Source organism: Nerophis lumbriciformis, linkage group LG01 (genome assembly GCF_033978685.3).
Source record: "Nerophis lumbriciformis linkage group LG01, RoL_Nlum_v2.1, whole genome shotgun sequence".
Classification (NCBI taxonomy): domain Eukaryota; kingdom Metazoa; phylum Chordata; class Actinopteri; order Syngnathiformes; family Syngnathidae; genus Nerophis; species Nerophis lumbriciformis.
In genome coordinates, this window is record NC_084548.2 from 38815000 (window position 1) to 38836366 (window position 21367).

General features: G+C 39.9%; 1 protein-coding gene across 2 annotated transcripts in view; it reads right to left on the reverse strand.

Moving 5' to 3' along the window:
* The window catches only part of LOC133619712 (zinc finger protein 704-like), a 128350-nt gene that overhangs the window by 102044 nt on the left and 4939 nt on the right, over positions 1 to 21367 (reverse strand). The gene's annotated exons all lie outside the window — the stretch shown is intronic.

The window sequence follows — 21367 nt, forward strand, 5'->3', positions numbered from 1 at the left end:
GGTGTACGACTATGTGTAGTATTTAACTGAGGTGTGCGTTACCAAGTGTTGAACGAGAGATGAGGAAGTCCAGGGGAAGAGGGGAATCCGTGTCAGAGCGGGAGGTCGAGATCCAAGGAGCAGTCCGAGAAGCAGGGGAACGACGACGAGAAATGACGAGACACACAGCAACGTCAAAACACGGGAACGGAGGTTATACGCCAACAGATGATTATATTCCGGCGCCGGCATGCCAAGATGTCCAGGCTTATGAAGGCAGCTCCTTCATTCCAGGCAGGTGTGATGATTGCCGGCAAGGGATTGCAGCTGGCGGCAGCTGCAGGGCGGAGACGCGCGCGGCGCGTCCCTAGATCTGCGCCACAGTCGTGGGCGTGTCCCGCGGTGCTTGCAGCGCGCAAGGATGAGGACGCATTCCAATGCGCCCTGGCCGTGACAGTCACATCTTAAAGGCCTACTGAAACCCACTACTACCGACCACGCAGTATGATAGTTTATACATCAATGATGAAATCTTAACATTGCAACACATGCTAATACAGCCGGGTTAGCTTACTAAAGTGCAATTTTAAATTTTGCGCGAAATATCCTGCTGAAAACGTCTCGGTATGATGACGTCAGCGCGTGACGTCACGGATTGTGGGGGACATTTTGGGACAGCATGGTGGCCAGCTATTAAGTCGTCTGTTTTCATCGCAAAATTCCACAGTATTCTGGACATCTGTGTTGGTGAATCTTTTGCAATTTGTTCAATGAACAATGGAGACAGCAAAGAAGAAAGCTGTAGGTGGGAAGCGGTGTATTGCGGCTGACTTCAGCAACACAAACACGGCCGGCGTTTCATTGTTTACATTCCCGGAAGATGACAGTCAAGCTTTACCATTGGCCTGTGGAGAACTGGGACAACCAGGAGGACTTTGAGTTGGATGCGCAGACACGGTACCGTGAGTACGCATGCAGCTGCGGCTTCCAAACATTTGATCGCTTGCCCGTACATGCGTGCCGCTATGTGCAGGTCACGTACGTAACTTTGGGGACTTTGGGGAAATATATGTGCTGTATGAACTTTGGGGAGGATAACGGTACTTTGGGCTGTGGGATTGAGTGTGTTGTGCAGGTGTTTGAGTTGTATTGGCGGGTTATATGGGCGGGAGGGGGGAGGTGTTTGTTATGCGGGATTGATTTGTGGCATATTAAATATAAGCCTGGTTGTGTTGTGGCTAATAGAGTATAGATATGTATTGTGTTTATTTACTGTTTTAGTCATTCCCAGCTGAATATCAGGTCCCACCCGCCTCTCACAGCATCTTCCCTATCTGAATCGCTCCCACTGCCCTCTAGTCCTTCACTCTCACTTTTCTCATCCACGAATCTTTCATCCTCGCTCAAATTAATGGGGAAATCGTCGCTTTCTCGGTCCGAATCGCTCTCGCTGCTGGTGGCCATGATTGTAAACAATGTGCAGATGTGAGGAGCTCCACAACCTGTGACGTCATGCTACTCGTCTGCTACTTCCGGTACAGGCAAGGCTTTTTTATCAGCGACCAAAAGTTGCAAACTTTATCGTTGATGTTCTCTACTAAATCCTTTCAGCAAAAATATGGCAATATCGCGAAATGATCAAGTATGACACATAGAATGGACCTGCTATCCCCGTTTAAATAAGAAAATCGCATTTCAGTAGGCCTTTAAGTGCACAGGAAGCCAGTGCAGGTGAGCCAGTATAGGCGTAATATGATCAAACTTTCTTGTTCTTGTCAAAAGTCTAGCAGCCGCATTTTGTACCAACTGTAATCTTTTAATGCTAGACATAGGGAGACCTGAAAATAACACGTTACAGTAATCGAGACGAGACGTAACGAACGCATGAATAATGATCTCAGTGTTGCTAGTGGACAAAATGGAACGAATTTTAGCGATATTACGGAGATGAAAGAAGGCTGTTTTAGTAACACTCTTGATGTGTGACTCAAACGAGAGAGTTGGGTCGAAGATAATACCCAGATTCTTTACCGAGTCACCTTATGTAATTGTTTGGTTGTCAAATGTTAAGGTGGTATTATTAAATAGGTGTCGGTGTCTAGCAGAACCGATAATCAGCATTTCCGTTTTCTTGGCGTTGAGTTGCAAAAAGTTAGCGGACATCCATTGTTTAATTTCATTAAGACACGCCTCCAGCTGACTACAATCCGGTATGTTGGTCAGCTTTAGGGGCATGTAGAGTTGGGTGTCATCAACATAACAGTGAAAGCTAACACCGTATTTGCGTATGATGTCACCTAGCGACAGAATGCAGATGCTGAAGAGTGCAGGGCCAAGAACCGAACCCTGGGGAACTCCACACGTTACCTTAACATAGTCCGATGTCACATTGTTATGGGAGACGTATATAGATGCATATCCTTCCAAATGCAATAAACTTGTACTTGTCATATATTTTAACATTGTAATTGTAATAAAAACGTTTAAATCTCCAAGTTAATAAAAACAAACAAATAACAATAAAATATACTTTGTCTATTTGCAAAATGTTGCACGTGAATGAAAATCTTAACCAAAAGCAATAGACAGATGCAAAACAATAAAATAAAATGGTTAAATAAAGTATTGACAAACAAAGTTGAAAGGTAGAAGTAGAGTTGTACATTACTTAACTGACAATCAAGTTAATAACTTTTTAAACAGAGTAACATTATAAACACTACAGTATAAGCAGATGTATTACCAGTACATATGGGAAAAAAAACTTAAATCGGGCAGATTCTGGGTGAGGAAACACTTACCGTATTTTCCGCACTATAAGGCGCACCGGATTATTAGCCGCACCTTCAATGAATGGCATATTTCATAACTTTGTCCACCAATAAGCCGCCCCGGACTATAAGCCGCGCCTATGCTGCGCTAAAGGGAATGTCAAAAAAACAGTCAGATAGGTCAGTCAAACTTTAATAATATATTAAAAACCAGCGTTCTAACAACTGTTCACTCCCAAAATGTACGCAAATGTGCAATCACAAACATAGTAAAATTCAAAATAGTGCAGAGCAATAGCAACATAATGTTGCTCGAACGTTAATGTCACAACACACAAAATAAACATAGCGCTCACTTTCTGAAGTTATTCTTCATTCGTAAATCCTTCGTCTTCGGTGTCCGAAGTGAAAAGTTGGGCAAATGTGAGATCCAAAATGGCCGGTTCCGTCTCGTCGAAGTCATCGGAGTCAGTGTCACTGTTATCCAGCAGTTCTGTGAATCCTGCCTTCCGGAAAGCTCGGACCACAGTTGTGACCGAAATATCTGCCCAGGCATTTACGATCAACTGGCAGATGTTGGCGTCGTCTGGCGCTGGCTCCCTGTCTTAGTGAAGGTGTGTTCGCCTTCTGTCATCCATTGTTCCCACGCAGTTAGCAGTCTAGCTTCGAATGCCCTGTTGACACCAATATCTAGCGGCTGGAGGTCTTTTGTCAATCCACCCGGAATGACGGCGAGTATTGAATTAAGCGCGTAAGCGTGTCTCTTAATGTGCTGTTATGAGCTAGCAAATATAACAACTACACTACCCAGCATGCAACGATAGTTACGAGCATGCGCGGTAGCCCTGAGAAGCGTTGTATGCTGGCAGTTAGAATGTGGTTATGAGCACGCTGTGAGTAAACGTTGAGAACTCAGTTAACACGCCTCGTCTGCATTATTTATAATTAGACAGACAACATACTTAATAGGAGCCATTTTGGGGTCTTTACATAAACACACAAATGGAAATGAAACGTCACATATCCCAGCATGCACCGCGCGCTTCTTCGTCATCCACTGTTCCCACGCAGTTAGCAGTCTAGCTTCGAATGCCCTGTTGACACCAATATCTAGCGGCTGGAGGTCTTTTGTCAATCCACCCGGAATGACGGCGAGTATTGAATTAAGCGCGTAAGCGTGTCTCTTAATGTGCTGTTATGAGCTAGCAAATATAACAACTACACTACCCAGCATGCAACGATAGTTACGAGCATGCGCGGTAGCCCTGAGAAGCGTTGTATGCTGGCAGTTAGAATGTGGTTATGAGCACGCTGTGAGTAAACGTTGAGAACTCAGTTAACACGCCTCGTCTGCATTATTTATAATTAGACAGACAACACACTTAATAGGAGCCATTTTGGGGTCTTTACATAAACACACAAATGGAAATGAAACGTCACATATCCCAGCATGCACCGCGCGCTTCTTCTTCTTCCGGGGGCGGGTGGTTGCTTACAGTACAAGAAGAAGCGCTTCCTGTTCTATGGGGGCGGGTGCTTACCTTGGCGGTTGCTTGCGTAGAAGAAGAAGCGCTTCCTGCTCTACCGGGAAAAAAGATGGCGGCTGTTTACCGAAGTTGCGAGAACGAAACTTTATGAAAATGAATCTTAATATTTATCCATATATAAAGCGCACCGGGTTAAAAGCCGCACTGTCAGCTTTTGAGTAAATTTGTGGTTTTTAGGTGCGGCTAATGGTGCGGAAAATACGGTACTTGAGATGAAAACATGACAAATGTCTGTTAAACATTCTCAATATTTTTAAAAATGCTAGTTTTTCAACAGTACTAAATGGTAGAATGTCTTTGGCAATATATTTCTATGAGCGCACACTATTTATTACTGTTATGTTTACACTGACCTGGGTTCACTAAATGCGAAGTTAATGTGAACTGTCAGTTGGTTGCGTTTCTTTTTTTTCCTGTCCAGCCACTCAGGCAAACCATATTGTTGATGTACAGTAGATGCCCATTATCTCAGGACTATTCAACTACATAATGAATGGGGCCAGACATCGAAATGTGGACGTTTGATCAAAAAATGCCTAAGCAGGTTATATTCTTTTGAGACTGTGTTTAACTAATTGCAAAGTTAACACATCTGCTTTCACACTGCACTGTCAATAAATTAATTATTCTGACCTCACTACGTGATTCCAACGTGTGCAGCTAGACAGATAGTTACAGCTTGACGAAACATAAGCTCCAGAAGTTTTGTTTAGGGTGGATGTTACTTTTTTTTGAAATATTTTTCCTCCTCAGTTTTATTTCTTTACACTTCTTACACCTACTCAGTGGCCTAGTGGTAGAGATCGGTAGGTTGTGAGAAACCCCGGCCGAGTCATACCAAAGACTATAAAAATGGGACCCATTACCTCCCTGCTTGGCACTCAGCATCAAGGGTTGGAATTGGGAGTTAAATCACCAAAAATGATTCCCGGGCGCGGCATCGCTGCTGCCCACTGCTCCCCTCACCTCCCAGGGGGGAACAAGGGGATGGGTCAAATGCAGAGGACAAATTTCACCACACCTAGTGTGCATGTGACAATCATTGGTACTTTAACTTAACTTAACTTCTTCCTTCATTTAGGTTTGTAAGACAGAAAATTTAAACATAAAATAAACATTGCAAAAATATAATGGCCATTGTATATTTTACATAAACAAAATAAAAAGTTTAGTGTTATTACATTCACACAGTTAACTTACAGATGTTTACGCATATAGAAATCAAACAACGTTCACACACCTAACATTACACACAATGTATGTGACTTACTACAATTAAACCTAAGGTACAGCATTATTGCCTTCTATTAGTCAAATTTAGTGCGACATTCATTATACAAGCTTTAATCGCCAGAGTTACTCTTAGACCAAACAAAACAACACAAGTACAAATACAAAAGACATCACAAAGTCAGAAATGTCAATACAAAACAATCTAAATATATTTATGTACAATATCTACATACAAATATCTGACCAAGTTTCATGATGAAGCTTTCATGCTGTATGTACCTATCTATGTGTGCAGGTATGTATGTATGTATGTATGTATGTGTTTGTATGTACAATATATTTTTGTCCCGAGTATGTGTAGGAGCCAGAATACGGCCCCAGCCACCCAGAGAGCCCAAACCAATACAGCAGGTGCGGTACCCAGGGAACAAGGGACCACCGGCCCCACGCAGTTAGGCTGGCCAGCGACAGGACCCCCAGAACTGGGCCCACCGTGCAGCCCGGCAGGCCAGCGGCAGGCCAGCGGCAGGCCAGCGGCAGGCCAGCGGCAGGCCAGCGGCAGGCCAGCGGCAGGCCAGCGGCAGGCCAGCGGCAGGCCAGCGGCAGGCCAGCGGCAGGCCAGCGGCAGGCCAGCGGCAGGCCGTTGACAGACAACCTACCGATCTCTACCACTAGGCCACTGAGTAGGTGTAAGAAGTGTAAAGAAATAAAACTGAGGAGGAAAAATATTTCAAAAAAAAGTAACATCCACCCTAAACAAAACTTCTGGAGCTTATGTTTCGTCAATTCTAATGTAATGCAACTTGCTCAAAGTTCCATTTTTCAAACCAAGAAATAAAACAGGGACAGTTACCAAGATGTTACCTTAGTGGTTTGAAATAATACTTTCCCCAAAATGTCTATATTTTTCACAATTAGTAATTACATTGAATAAATATTGGTCGCCGGCTTCAGAAAAAAAGGATGTCGTTCAGGCGGTCACTCACAGCTGTCTGGTACACACGTACTGGCCCGGAGCGCATGCACATACACAAAAGCAGTCCCAGAGAAGCAACTAACAATTTGCAGTCATGATTTTGTTACAATAGAGCAGGCTATACATTTAATGAAAGCTAACATTAGTAGCTAAACTTGGCAAAATTGCTATCATTAGCTAACAACAAACATAACTAATGCTTGTGTGTGTTGAATGGGGTGTAGTTCATGTGGGTCTAAGCTGGAAAGAGGCGGAATATAATGCAACACTTTCGAAAGTTAAGGCTGAAATATACTCTCACGTAAGGCTGGACAATTGAGGCAAACATATTAATCACGTTTTTTTTTATTGATATTGAACTCAAATAACACGAATATTGATTAATTTTAAAACATGAGAATTTATTGTACCACCAAAAATCTACTTTAAATATAATCTAAAATAACAACTTGATATAAATTAGTAATTAATAAACAACAAGTAAAAAAAAAAAAATTATAACAACAATAAAATTAAAGACGACCTACTATGCAAAACCAACTATTCTTACTCATTGGTACCTGTTATTGGGTATTTGTAATCTGCATAAGTCCCGAAAATTTGAAATCAAACCAAGGAGGCATGGTGGAGATACTTATAAAACAATCTTGCCTTTCCTCATACTTCCTCTGAACAAAGTGCTTGAAATTTGCCCAGTTTGTGACGCTTTTCCAAATGGTGAAGTCAGCAAATATCTCCATATATGGTAAAGTTGTACCCGAAGAGTATTGCGCAAGTTCGCTATTGTAGTCAGACGCTGTAGTCAATAAGCTCATTTTTCTCTGTCCTTTGTTGTGGGGCAAACTGGCTCGTACATGCACATACATCGTTCGCTGTTGCCATTTCTAATACAAAGTAGCATATAGCTCGAACTTATATCCGTTGGGTTTATATCGGTATTCCTTATCGATACCGGTATTCTTCGGTACTTTTGAAATGTGTAATGTTTTGTCTAAATGTAATTGGTGTACATTAAGATGTGAAAGTAGGCCTGGGCTGATATTCGATAAGTCAATTAACCGACGATAAATTAAAATTAAGTTGGTAAATTTTCTAGCGTCGATAAATCGCCATGTGCATGCTTCAAGAGCATTCACTCCCTGTCCTGTGAACTCCCTTGTCCACATTAAGTGTCTTTAAGTCTTTGAACAGTACGGGGGAGCTGCTGGCCTGCTAGCATCACAAAGTACAATAAAATTAGCATGATCACAAAACCAAATGCCACCAGTGTGGGCATATTTCAGTTTAAACCTTTAGAACAAGATGAGACTATCAACACAGAGGAGCCAGTTTTCCAAATGTGCGCGAATACAACAAACTGCATGCCCACTTGAAACACAACCAAGAGAGTCCTGGGTGCCCGGGCGTGGTTAGGCCTGCGGTGGGTGCTCTGGTTCCAGCTTGTGTGGTGGGGCGGTTTTACCGTTCGGCTGCGGGGGAGTCTCTGGGCCCCTCGGGGCGGGGCATCCCGTCATTCTGCCAGCGTGGAGTATGGCTTGGGGGATGGCTGTCCCCTGCCTTGTCCTTTGCTAGGCGCGTCTGTCAACGGCCTGCCGCTGGCCTGCCGCTGGCCTGCCGCTGGCCTGCCGCTGGCCTGCCGCTGGCCTGCCGCTGGCCTGCCGCTGGCCTGCCGTTGACAGACGCGCCTAGCAAAGGACAAGGCAGGGGACAGCCATCCCCCAAGCCATACTCCACGCTGGCAGAATGACGGGATGCCCCGCCCCGAGGGGCCCAGAGACTCCCCCGCAGCCGAACGGTAAAACCGCCCCACCACACAAGCTGGAACCAGAGCACCCACCGCAGGCCTAACCACGCCCGGGCACCCAGGACTCTCTTGGTTGTGTTTCAAGTGGGCATGCAGTTTGTTGTATTCGCGCACATTTGGAAAACTGGCTCCTCTGTGTTGATAGTCTCATCTTGTTCTAAAGGTTTAAACTGAAATATGCCCACACTGGTGGCATTTGGTTTTGTGATCATGCTAATTTTATTGTACTTTGTGATGCTAGCAGGCCAGCAGCTCCCCCGTACTGTTCAAAGACTTAAAGACACTTAATGTGGACAAGGGAGTTCACAGGACAGGGAGTGAATGCTCTTGAAGCATGCACATGGCGATTTATCGACGCTAGAAAATTTACCAACTTAATTTTAATTTATCGTCGGTTAATTGACTTATCGAATATCAGCCCAGGCCTACTTTCACATCTTAATGTACACCAATTACATTTAGACAAAACATTACACATTTCAAAAGTACCGAAGAATACCGGTATCGATAAGGAATACCGATATAAACCCAACGGATATAAGTTCGAGCTATATGCTACTTTGTATTAGAAATGGCAACAGCGAACGATGTATGTGCATGTACGAGCCAGTTTGCCCCACAACAAAGGACAGAGAAAAATGAGCTTATTGACTACAGCGTCTGACTACAATAGCGAACTTGCGCAATACTCTTCGGGTACAACTTTACCATATATGGAGATATTTGCTGACTTCACCATTTGGAAAAGCGTCACAAACTGGGCAAATTTCAAGCACTTTGTTCAGAGGAAGTATGAGGAAAGGCAAGATTGTTTTATAAGTATCTCCACCATGCCTCCTTGGTTTGATTTCAAATTTTCGGGACTTATGCAGATTACAAATACCCAATAACAGGTACCAATGAGTAAGAATAGTTGGTTTTGCATAGTAGGTCGTCTTTAATTTTATTGTTGTTATAATTTTTTTTTTTTTACTTGTTGTTTATTAATTACTAATTTATATCAAGTTGTTATTTTAGATTATATTTAAAGTAGATTTTTGGTGGTACAATAAATTCTCATGTTTTAAAATTAATCAATATTCGTGTTATTTGAGTTCAATATCAATAAAAAAAAACGTGATTAATATGTTTGCCTCAATTGTCCAGCCTTACGTGAGAGTATATTTCAGCCTTAACTTTCGAAAGTGTTGCATTATATTCCGCCTCTTTCCAGCTTAGACCCACATGAACTACACCCCATTCAACACACACAAGCATTAGTTATGTTTGTTGTTAGCTAATGATAGCAATTTTGCCAAGTTTAGCTACTAATGTTAGCTTTCATTAAATGTATAGCCTGCTCTATTGTAACAAAATCATGACTGCAAATTGTTAGTTGCTTCTCTGGGACTGCTTTTGTGTATGTGCATGCGCTCCGGGCCAGTACGTGTGTACCAGACAGCTGTGAGTGACCGCCTGAACGACATCCTTTTTTTCTGAAGCCGGCGACCAATATTTATTCAATGTAATTACTAATTGTGAAAAATATAGACATTTTGGGGAAAGTATTATTTCAAACCACTAAGGTAACATCTTGGTAACTGTCCCTGTTTTATTTCTTGGTTTGAAAAATGGAACTTTGAGCAAGTTGCATTACATTAGAATTAGAATTTTAAATTATTAAAACTTTGTGAGCCGCCGTTTCACTAAACGCTGCATTGCAATGACGTCACGGAGTAGGCAAATGAAAACAGCGATGCGCTGAATCAACCCCAACCTTACCTGACTTGTTAGGTCACTTACTGCAGCAGACAGCAAATTCAGCAAAACTGCACAGAACATCAACTCTAACTAAAAAACACTGACTAAGAGTTAATAATAGTTAAATAGTTAGTTTGAAACTATGACTCTGGTGCACGGCTCAACAGCAAAAGGATTGTGATTAAAAAACAAAAAAACATGATCAGTCACCAATTAGATTTTTTAACCATAAACTTAAAACTCGTTCCAGTGTTCTTCAAAGACATATTTTTGCTGTGTCGCTGCAACAGATGGCGGAAATTAAGATTATTTTAACCCTTAAAACAAAGCCATCTGGCTGAGTGCTGTTACCAACACCGCCTGGGAACGGCCTTGGAAAAACAGTCTGGGCAAAAACAAGGTTGTTGTAGAGTCTATATTGCAAAGAGAAAAATCACAGCATCATGTGCATGTGTAGGTGTGCAATTACAGCTCAAAACAAGCTAGAACAGAAATGTCAATGCTGGTATTCAACTATCTTATACAATTTTACAGAATACCTTCCTTGGACATAACCATTGTGACATAGTAGATTTAAAGTAGGGCTGCAACAACTAATCGATTAAATCGATTAAAATCGATTATCAAAATAGTTGCCGATTAATTTAGTCATCGATTTGTTGGATCTATGCTATGCGCATGCGCAGAGGCTGGCTATTTTTATTTATTTTTAAAAACCTTTATTTATAAACGGCAACATTTACAAACAGCTGAGAAACAATAATCAAAATAAGTATGGTGCCAGTATGCTGTTTTTTTTTCCAATAAAATACTGGAAAGGATAGAAATGTAGTTTGTCCCTTTTATCTGATTATTAATCAATTAATCGAAGTAATAATCGACAGATTAATCGATTATAAAATTAGATGTTAGTTGCAGCCCTAATTTAAAGCATTCCTTAAATTTAAAGTGCATCCATATTCTAAACGTTTAAAAAGTGCCAAAAAGACTTCATAGTGAAGAAAAAGTTAAAAAAAAAAAGTTTATTTTTTGGGTTGCTCCAACTGAAAAAGCAAGTTCAACAAAATCACCATCTTTCTGGATGTAAAATACTTTGCACATATAGCCGGATTTACTATTTTGAAAGTAATAAACCAGAGTGACTGTAATGGTTCCTCCTCATCCTTTGTTGCAGTCAGATATATGCCCTGGCATGTCTGAGGAACAGTGACCTACTTCGCAGCATTTGCAAACTGACACGACAAAGTGCAAACACACAAAGCTGAACGCCAGGAAATCAATTCAATAGCAATATGAGATGCACATTTAAAACCACTCTCGAGGTAAGCTGTAGCTTTCTCGCTAAGGTCTCTTTAAATATATCTTATCCGGTAAAACAATGGCCGTATTATTGGCTATTTAAAATAAATGACTTTGTTGACATGATTCGTAGTAGAAATGAGTCAGCGAATATGGAATGATTCACAAGCACACAAACACAACCTTGCCACTTTCATCAGAAGCAATAAGTCTAACATTATGTAAAGAGGTTTATTTCAAATACAACCTTTGATAATTGTCTTCTTTTCTGACTTACAAATGTTGTTACAATGTTCCATACCCATGGTAAACAATGCCAAGGTGTCAAATCATTAGGTTCATACATTTGGATGTGAGCCGAGCAGTTTTGGATGCCTCTGAACACTGTCTTTTTTTTTTAACAATGGGCAATTTGTGATGTCACTGTAGTATATGTTTACTTTTGACAGTGTCTGAAAAAAATAATAACGGTGATGTCCGTCTTCAAGATATATATTTCAACAGTGTACAGGGACGGAGCATGGAGGGGTTCATTTGCATCAAAATAGACAGCTTTTTTGAAACAAACCGTTTTGCAGGCATACTTAGAAAGGAGGTTAAAAATGTGACTGTGGAGCAATATGTACACAAAATTTACACCAAAACATATTCAATTATGGTTGTGCGATATAGACCTTATACATGATATACATTTGACCAACGATAGAGCTTTTAATACTATCGTCATATCGTGTAAATGCATGTTTATGACGCATTCTAGCTGTGTACCGCAAATTTGACAGTTACAAGCAAACAAAAAGGTCCTCAACCTCAACCTCATCCTCGCTAGCGAGGTAGTGGCTAATGTCGCTCCTCAGTGCGAAGCGCTTCTAAATCCCAAATCCTTGTTTCTATGGCGGCAAATAATCTATGTCTATTACAAGTCTTCTACCACTGGATGACTAGAGGACAAGGAATAACTTAACATGCAATACTACACACCGAGGAGTTTGCAAGAAAGCATAGCTGATTGCTAAGCTAGAGGTCTTGAAAGTAAACAGGGATGGCTGGATCAATACAAATTTCAACAGTAATGATACCAATTATACTATTAGTATATAGTCGATACTATAGTAATTAGATCGCTATTTTTCATTATCAAAAAAATGCATTTTTGTTATTGGAAATAATATACACAGTAGGGTTGTCCCGATACCAATATTTTGGTAACGGGTACCTGTACCAAAATGTATTTCGATATATTTCGATACTTTTCTAAATAAAGGGGACCACAAAAAATGGCATTTTTACAAAAAATCTTACGGTACATTAAACATGTGTTTCTTATTGCAATTGAAGAATAAATGTGTCCTTTATTAAAATAGTGAACATACTAGACAACTTGTCTATTAGTGGTAAGTAAGCAAACAAAAGATCCTAATTTGTCTGCTGACCTATGCAGTAACATATTGTGTCATTTCTCATTCTATTATTTTGTCAAAATTATGAGGGACAAGCTGTAAAAATGTATTTTCAATCCACTTGTTCATTTACTGTTAATATCTGGTTATTTTCTGTTTCAACATGCTCTATCTACACTTCTGTTAAAATGTAATAATCACTTATTCTACTGTTGTTTGGATACTTTACATTAGTTTAGGCTGATACCACAAATTTGGGTGTGGATCTGATACCAAGTAGTTACAGGATCATACAGTACATCGGTCATATTCAAAGTCCTCATGTGTCCAGGGACGTATTTCCTGAGTTTATAAACATAATATTATTTTTTTTTAAAGGAAAAAAGATTTTATTATGATAACAAATATCAATGTACTCATAGTAGTATCGAGTAGATATGCTCTTATACTTGGTATAATTACAGTGGATGTCAGGTGTAGATCCACCCATGGCATTTGTTTACATTCAGGAACGGTGTCATTAGCGGTGACACCGGTGAGCTACGGTGTGTAGTGAAGCATGTTCAGCTATTCCTCGTCCTGCAGGGATGATACTTGTAAGAAACGTACGTTATTTGTCGCCATGGAGGCGAGGATTAGTGATTTAGAAGTAGCTAAAACACTTCAGCCCGCGGCTGGACGTTAGCCACTAGCTAGCTATCCATGTCTTAAAGCACCTCTTCCTGAGGGTGTTTCAGTGTTATAGCTTCACCTTTATTGTTGGTTTTTAAGTCAAAATGCGTCCATTCTCCCTTTTCTTTCTACACACATTGTCTACTTTTAAGTACTCTGTGACTGTGCGTTGCCGAACATGCTCCTCTGCTCGTAAAACCAGCAATGTCACGACGTGACGACGACGCGTTGTCGTTGCCTGTTGAAAAAAGGGTGGGAGGGGGTAACCGGTACTTTTTAGGGGCGGTATAGTACCGAATATGATTCATTAGTATCGCGGTACTATACTAGTACCGGTATACATTACAACCCTAATACACAGTATAGGAAATAAGAACCAATAGTAGTTTTTGCTTAGTTATTTTGCACTCTTGACTTTATTTGAAAATGTGTATGTAATAAAAATGGAATAATTAAATAATGTAATAATTAACATAGTTAGAATGCCATTTTGTGTTTTTGTCAGATTGTAATTGTGATCAGAAATTGAATTATTATATAAATTATTTTAAACTAATGTAAAGTATCCAAACAGCAGAATAAGTGCTTATTATGTTTGGACAGAAGTGTAAATAGAACCATGTGAAGCATAAAGTAACCAATCAGAAATGGCGGTGCGCATAGACGCCGCGGCTCACGGCTCTCCATTCTTGGTGATTAGTTTAGTGTTTTTGTATGTTTTTTTTTGGTTTCATGAGGAAAATCCACAGTATGTTGGGCGAATCCTACATACAGTCTTCAGGAATTACTGGGTTTGGGCTTTCGCTGCGGGGCGTTGACCACGATCGCGTCAGACTTCCACTGCTCCAACGATGTACCGTGGGTAGTTTTCCCCAGCAGTAAGTCCAAGAGGAGGTGAAAACAAAGGAAGCAAAAGCGAGGCTGTCAGTCCAGTCCACTAGCCAGCTAAAGAGAAAACCTTTGAAACCGCCACTTCCCAGCATTTTCCTCTTCAACGCCAGATCTATTGAGAATAAGATCTAGAGGTGGGAATCTTTGGGCACCTCACGATTCGATTACGATTAGGATTCAGAAGCTGCGATTCAATTAAAAATCGATTATTGATGCATCTTTAATTTATATATATTGTTGCAGTTTTAGATTTTTAATGTTCCACTAAACAAGTGTTTATCACTTGCAACTTTTAAAAACGGTGCATTTGTAATAAGAAACAGACACATTTTAGAACTGTCTGCATTACTTTATTTATATGTGTAATATAATATATATAAGATAATATTTTATAATCATCCATGTCCGAATTGCGATGCATCTAAAAATCGATTATTTCCCCCACCTCTAATAAGATCTAAAAGCTGAGACTACAGATCACAGCCAACAACAAGTGTTTCTGTGACTGTAGTGTTGTGCTAATAACAGAGACCTGGCTACAACCATCCATACTTGACTATCAGGCTAGCAGGCCGCAGGCTCCACCGCTACAACAGGAACGGCGACTCCGGTAAGAGCAGAGGAGGGGGGTTGTGCATCTACACCAACGACAACTGGTGCAGAAATGCAGAGACCGTGGACCATTACTGTTCCATAGACTTGGAATATTTGACCGTGAGATGCAGACCCTTCTATCTACCCCGTGAATTTACCGTTGTCATAGTAATGGCCATCTACATACCACCCAATGCTAATGCTGACATAACTTTGGGGGAGCTATACAAAGCAGTTAGCAGCGAGCAGCGCTCTCATCCAATCCAATCCAATCCACTTTATTTATATAGCACATTTAAACAACAAAATGTTTCCAAAGTGCTGCACAACAATAATAAAAACAATATTCAAATATTAGTTAGCTCCACCAATGACTAAAACAAAAAATAAATACATATAATACAAAACAATATAAAATAAATGTGATTAGAAATTATTTTAAAGGGTAAAACCAATTAAAACAGTAAATAGAAGTCAACATTTTAAACAGTGGACGACACAACTCACGTAGTGTTAAAAGCCAAAGAATAAAAGTGGGTCTTAAGACGAGACTTAAAACACTCCACTGTGGGAGAAGTTCGAACATGGAGGGGCAGAGTGTTCCAGAGCTTAGGGACGACCACAGAGAAGGCCCTGTCTCCCCTGGTTTCAAGTCTCGTCTTGGGCACCACGAGCTGGAGCTGGCGCTCGGACCTCAGAGCGCACGCAGGATTGTAAATTTGGATGAGGTCCGAGATATATTGAGGTGCCAGTGCATGTAAAGCTTTAAAAACAAACAGCAAGGTTTTAAAATCAATTCTAAGATGAACAGGGAGCCAGTGCAAACTCTGAAGAATTGGGGTTATATGCTGGCGTCTCCTGGCCCCTGTTAAAAGTCGTGTTGCCGCGTTCTGGACTAACTGCAACCGGGAGAGAGCTTTTTGGCTAATGCCAGCATAAAGTGCATTGCAGTAGTCCAGGCGACTTAAAATAAAAGCATGCACGACTTGTTCAAAAAGGTTAAAAGATAAAAACAGTTTTACCTTTGCTAAAAGACGAAGATGATAAAAACATGATTTTAAAACGCCATTGACTTGTTTGTCAAGTTTAAAATCGCTGTCTATAGTGATGCCAAGGCTGGTGACTTTGGGACGCACATAATTTTGCAATGGTCCCAAGTCAGTGAGGACTGGACCAAAAACTAAAATTTCCGTTTTTCCCTCATTCATTATTAAAAAATTCTGGGCTAACCAAGCCTTCACGTCGCATAGACAGTTGAGACAGTTATCCTGACGCAGTGCACATTGTAGCAGGATGCACAGAAACATGAAATAATTCATAAACGACTGCATTTTCCTAAACTTTACTTTCGCCTGTCTCACCAGAAATAAGCTTGTTCATAGATGTATAGTAAAACTCCTAATAGGAGGTGGTCTTTTTTTTTTTGTTACTTGAGACAATGCACATTAATGAACATCCATCCATCCATTTCCTACCGCTTGTGCCTTCCGGGGTCGTGCGGGGTCTGGGGCCTATCCCAGCTGCAATCAGGCGAATAGCACGGTACACCCTAGACAAGTCGCTACCTCATCACAGGGCACAAAAATTTGGGGACCCTTGGTTTAGACCACCAGGAAGTGTGTTAAATGTAAAATATTTTTAACACCAAATGGTGGATAATGCTATGCAAGCGTAAAAAAAAAAAATATGGTGAGAGTCATAAGGAAAGTATCTCAAGACCAACAATGGTAAGACAAATTTAAAGTTGGCAGGATAGGTTCATCCAACAGTCTCTGGCCCACTATTATGACCGCACTGTTATCTCTGGTTATGTAACCACATTTAGCAGCTGTGTATTGTTGACTCACTACTGTGAGTTAAGCGAGCTCGCTGTCAACACGCTGCGGTAAAGAGAGGCATTGAATATCTGGTGATGATCCAGATGGGGAGGTGAGAATTAAAAGACATGCGCAGAAAGACCAAGGCTCAAAAGCATGTCAAGTTCTGCATCATATGTGACCAGAGGCACATGACGTTCTTGTGATGAAGAGGAAAGGCTCTATTGTTCAGACAACACCCACAATCACAGATGGCCGTTTCAACCTGCTTTGTTGACAGGCGTTACACTTTTATAATCATGTATAAAACCATGCTATTGGGCTACACAGCTCCACAGTTTGTATATGCCACCAGTTATTCTGTTAATGTGTAACACAAGTTAACAGACCCACACAGCCAGTAACCAACTGGCGCTTCAAAGGAAATAGAGAGTGCTTAGGCCCAACCTACAGTCACTCCCAGTCTTCTTTACTGTTACATAATCACTTATCAGCGCGCAGGGCTTGTCCCCGAGTGCATGTAATACATGTTTTGAGCAGAACTATTAGCACATGGAAGGTTAGACTGGAGTAAAATACAACAATGCACCGCTCATAATATGCATTTGCAGGAAACAATGAACAACAAGAAGCGACAACACATGACACACAAAAAAGAACACACCCGCATAAAACAAGAAAGAAAACAGAAGAAAAAACTGAAAAACAGAAAGAAAACATGCCCTGTCGAAAAAGAAAGGGTCAACTGGAAAGGGAGGGCTGAGCTTAGAAATAGTCCTGAGTGTCAGAGAGTGGTAAAGTCAAAACTTTCCTAAATGTAGTCAACTGATTCACCGACTTGACAACTTTTTGAATATCTTTCCTCGTCGCAGTGTTTGTCTCCAGATTTTTGTTTTGCAGCTGGAAACCTGTGTATAAACCTTGTCAATATCACTTGTTAGCTTTGTCAGGCAGCTAGATTAGAAAGTAAAACATTACTTTCACAAATCCATTTTGCCTAGCTTAACTTTAATATTATTAAACTGCCAAAATATGAGGGCCAATGAACATTTTGGGGGTAATTAGCATTGTTAAAGTTAGAGTAGAAAAACTCCCAAGTTTGTTTGCAGCAATATAATTATGGATGCTGTTGTACCAGCAGTTTTATCAGAAAAATCGACAATATGCCTCACTACAGACATTGTAAAGAACACCATTTGAGAACTTTTATTTGCTTTTGTCGCTTGGCCTAACAGACATAGCAAGCAAAACTGGCTCAGATAGACTCACTTCGAAACGACAAAAGTATAACAAATCAATCAGAACATAAATGCTAACAATTCATGCTGTTATTGTTTATATTATGTATTAACACTACAAGGATGAAGGTGTCTACAGTAGGAAGTAATATAATACGTAAAAAAATGTGGCTCTTCAGAAGCCAGAACAATATTTCATGTTTCTTCTGTCAAGAAAGTATACTATATTGTGTCTCAATAAAATTCTAATTTTCAAATAAGACTTGTTAAAAATATTTCAATGTGTGTATAAGTACTTATTGAACACATAAAAAAATACTGCGCTAATAATGATAAACTTGATAATTTTGGTCACAATAACTGATATGAAATTGTCATATCGTTACACCCCTATAGTCGACATAATAATAGAAAATAAGACACATACTATACTGTCTTTAGGAGTCATGGTTTTATAAAGGGACAAAGACCACTATAGTGTTGATATTGTTTGTTTAATTAGAAATCTTTATGCCTAAAAATGCTTAACTTAGGCCTAAAATATGTGGAATATACAAAAAAAAATCCAATAAAATCAGCGATAGAGTAAAGACGCAAACTTCGAAGCACGATGGGACAACTTGATATAGTTTACTCTTGTACTTTTCAGTTTCTATTAGGAATGGGTGATAAAACTAAAATATATAAAGCTAAAAACTTTTCCCTGATAGAAATACAAGAAAATTTGCTAGAGGGACGAACTGACCCCCATAGTTGGTTCGGTGAGTTTGTTAAGAACTCGACAAGTTCACAGTTACTTGACTTAGTTGAAAGGAGACAACTTTGTCTTGCTACATGCAGACTTTATTATGACTTGCAGCAACACGGCATTGGAAAAACCTCACAGCAGGAACACCTCTCACAAGGTACACACAAGGGCTGCGCGATTATAACCAAAATAATAATCAGTTATTTTTTAATCAACATTGAAATCAGGACTATTCATTAAGTTAAGGAAAACATAACAGTGTATCCTAAAGGTCTACCTACAAAAGAGGTGGGATGCATGTGAAAGAGACCTCATCATAACTAGTTATGAAATAGTCTAATAAAAAGTTTAAATAGACATTACACATTAAAGACAAATATTTGCGCTTTTGTTCATTATTAGTATTAACATTTCAGCTTTTTCTAATTACATGATGCTTTTAGCTCAATTTATAAATTGTTTGTGTTTTTTTCGGGGCCATAAAAAAACCCAGCTTCGTTACCCATGTGGCCCACACGTCATCAATTGAACACCCCTACTTGACCTAGTTCTCTGGGCCGGCAAGAAGCGTTGGCACACAACAGAAAAGTATCTCCTGCTAGTGCAACTCGAAGGAGACAAACAGAGCAGCGTGTTGTGCAGGCATCCACACCTGTTGCTGTCTAATAACAGCGGTGCTGTCTTTGATGCACGCTGAGCTGGACTCCATGGAAGTTGGGGGCAGAAAGTTCAATAATGGCGGCCGGTGAGGTGGTCAGCATGGTCATACACAATGGCCTCTTGCATGGAGTGGGCCAAAGCGTGGCTTCAAGACTAGCCGTTGTTGCTTTACTGCCACCCCGGGCTGTGAAAGTGCTTGATTTGATATCCAGTGTAGACTACTTTTTACAATTATTATTAACTATAAATTCTGATGGGACTTGTGGCGTACTGCTCTGTTCAGCGATCCTTAAATGCACCATAAAAATACCTCTGTCTAGTAATTCTCTGAGTAAAGAACAATCACTCCGTCTAAGCTTGTAGGTTAAATGTGCACGAATAGATTAGTTGCTCAAACAATAGGGATGTAACAATATTAAAATATCACGAAACGATATTATCACGGCATTAAGGTCACTGTACAATAATATTGTGGTATAAGACTTAAAAATGCCATTGTGTGTAAAATCAAGTGGCAAGAATCTTTAGGATAAACACTTGCTGTAATTCAAGACAAAAATAATGCTAAAATGTTGTATTCATATTTATCACTTACTTATTTATTACTACAAAGTATTTTTAAGTGCAAAGAACTTTGCGGGAACATCCACTGTGTCTCTAAAACTTTCACTTTCTGAAAAGCAGTGTCCTGTACAGTAGACATTTTGCTATCAGTTTTAAAAATGCAGTTTCTCAGAAAAATTAACTAACAATTTAACATTTAATAAATGTAAATAAATACCTTACAAATTTGTTTAGTTTCGCTGGCTTCATCTTTTCTGGGCGATGGTAGCTTATTAAAGGGGAACTGCACTTTATTTTTAAATGTTGCCTATTGATCACAATCATTATGAAAGACATGACGATGGATGCATTTTTAATGCATTCTAACTTGTAAATAAACGTATATAAAAGTCCGCTTACAGCGAAACCATTGGGAGGTCCTTTATTTCGCCTATAAAACGCAATAAAAAGACATCCAAAAAGTGCCAACAACAATACTCCTTATAAATTTTGTGACTTGAATATTAACCAAGTATTAGTGATATTGTTATTACAAGCGCGAAAGTACACAAACTATTTATAGCGGCGCCGTGATCACAAGCTTGCGTGCCAACGTTGACATGACGTCAAACTTTATTGTAGATCATAAATAACGCCTCTCCCCCGAATAGTAGAAGAACGAAGACGTATTCTAACAGCCAATTTAGACCCGGAAAGGGCGAGAAAGAGACGAAAAGGCGCTTGGTTCCACACCCGTTTTCTTCGAAAGGATTTTAAGTCATCCTTCATCTAAATGGGAATACATGTATATGAACATCCTAGCAGTCAGCATCCTAATGACAGCAGACCTTGCACAGTAACTGATTTTTTATTATGTTTGTTGTCTCTCATAAAGTCTGCAGTAAGTAATAATCAGTGATGTTGTGAAAAAAAAGCAAACATTGTGATGCGTTTTGGAAATTAATGCGGCACTTATGCTTAAAATGAGCAAAATAAGTAAATATCAAATGTTATTATAAACGTGCTCATTGCAATATTACACATATTCTTACATCATGTATATAAAACCTTATGGAGGGGTTTGGATGGTTTTTTACGACTTTATAGGCAGAATAGAGCGGTTCCAATAGGCTCCATTGTAAGTGGACTTTTAAACACATTTATTTACTATTTAGAATGCATTTATTTTTTAAATACATCTGCTGTCATGTCTTTCATAAGGATTGTGAACGATGGGCAAAATTCCAAAAAAGTGCAGTTCCCCTTTAAGTAGCTTTGGTGTGAAGCAGGTGCTTTTCCTCGACACGGTGTGCTTTGACCGAGTCTGTTTTGGCTTGAAACGCTAGACGAACGTGGCCCGCTTTATTTCTTCCGCCAAAGAGGTTACGTTTTCGCCAGGGTTGGTTTTTCTGTTTGTTGTCAACATGACTCCAACAGTTATTAGGATTTTGAAAA